The following is a 2,271-nucleotide window of genomic DNA, read 5'->3' as shown; positions in this document are numbered from 1 at the left end:
CACCTAAATTAGAAAACAATTTATGAATAAGCTTGATTGTGTTCGATCGAATAAATTAAGTATACGTGTAGTTTAATAATCAATTATCACACTAAAATCAGGTTCATGTTTACAATTTTTTATCAAACGAAAATATTTTAAATGCAAATAAATATTAGTAAAGCACAAAATTGAACATATAATTCTACCACATTAGGGCTCAAACTAGATCCTTTGCTTCACCATTTCAACAATGATATAAAAATAAAATTGCAATTTTGTGTAGAAATAGATAGAGTAAAAAAGACACAAACTAAATTAAGTATAGTTTAGATATAATTTTTTTTCTTGTGGAAATTAAATTCCATATTTTGACATAACATAATTAATGTTTATTGTATTATATAATAAAGTTAGTTGAAGACTTGAATGCCTCTATCAGCAGACAAGAAGGCGCAATATGTGCTTTCTATGTTTGTTTTTAGACTTGATGAGGTTCCTAAAAAGTTAGCTGGTTGATATCGTGAAATTATGTCTTTTAATTTTGAGTATGTATAATCAGATATTTAAATTCATATAAATTTGGAGTAGACATACGTGTTCTACTTAACAAAATGCGTGTGTTCTACATGATATAACTCAAAGTAATTTTACATATCAGATGTGTGTGTCTAATTATTCAATTTTATACATTATACACGCTAAAAATCGTACATGAGTATATTTGGTTCATTTTTCAATTAAAAATAAATTATAATAAAATTGTAAAAAATTACAAAAAAATATCATATTACAATAATAACCTTAACGTATAAGTTTGCATGTGTTTATACAGTTAAAAAATAATAATAATTCAGTGGGGACATAATGCATACAATCAAGGCAACAATCGCAGAAAGCAATGGAGACTTTGCTTTTTTTTTTTTTTTTTTTGTTAGCAACATTTAATTTTATAATCCCAAAAAAAAGTAATTATTATTTTAATATTAAAAGATGATAAGGTTTTAAATCATCTGTAATTATCAATAGATTTGCATGAGTCAAAACTGAGAGATTTCTTATGCAAAAGTCCAAGCTACAAAAAGCCCCACACCATCATTTTTTATTTCTATTGATCTAAACCCTCTTTTTATTGACATTTAGTTTAATTTCAAGTTTGAGTCATTTCGAGATTATAGTTTCACAATTTATATGTAAAATATAGAATTAATTTAAAAAAATATTGAAGAGAGGTGATTAGATAGAATATGACATAATGTTATATTATCGATGATGTAATTTTAGATAAAAAAGAAAGAGTAATGTCGTGTATTAGAGTAGAGGTAAATTAGCAGGGGTGGTAAGTAAATCTGTCGTATTCTTGTAGTGCTTGTCATATATGTTGTTTATTGCATGCATTTTGATTATCACGCTATTTTGTAGTTGTTATTGTTTCTTTCATATAAACTTTACATTGTTATTCTTATTGATTGTTATGCTTTCGCCGCTGTTTTCTTTTTCTTTACTTGAGTTGAGATTCTCTGAAAAATATCATCTCTATTTTTACGAGATAGAGATAAAGTCTACGTAAATTTTATCTTCTTCGCGCCTCATTATTGAATATTTTGTTGTTGTAAGTTAAAGTAACTTTTGCATTTTTGAGTGATTTATGTTTCAAAAATAGATGTATTATATTTCGTGTAGAAAGACATTTATCGCTATTTTAATTATTTTTTATATTAATGGAGAGCTATATATATGGTTAGTTAAATAGCCATTGCACAAAAAAAGGAGAAATTCTTTTCAGAGCTATAAATTATAAATTTCATAGAAGAGATAGAGTGTACGTGATGTTATTTTATTTTTTTATCGAGAAATTATTTTCAATAATTTTTTAGCTTAAAAAAAATAGGAATGCAACACGAAAACTTCTTAGAAGGCCACCCCATCATCCTAGTATTACTACTTTCGTCTAACACACTAGCTCTACTGAAATATTTACGTTTTTAGATCATTTAAAAAATAATCACGAACAATTTTATTTTGATTTAATAGGTTATTTACTATTTATTAAAAAAAATAATTATCAATCAATAATTAAAAAAAACCTAAATAATCATTAACCTAATTGGTTAAACAAAAATTAGCCTATGGATTTATAATATATGAATATTTTATATATAATTTGTGTATACTAATATACAATTAACGTATAATCTACATATATCAACTAAAAATAATGTAAAGTTCCATTATTCCAATAATATATATATATACATATATATATATATATAAATTATGTCCATATATATA

The sequence above is a fragment of the Solanum lycopersicum genome, chromosome 9 (genome assembly GCF_036512215.1).
Source record: "Solanum lycopersicum chromosome 9, SLM_r2.1".
Taxonomy (NCBI): Eukaryota; Viridiplantae; Streptophyta; class Magnoliopsida; order Solanales; family Solanaceae; genus Solanum; species Solanum lycopersicum.
Note: the sequence above shows the minus strand (reverse complement) of the source record.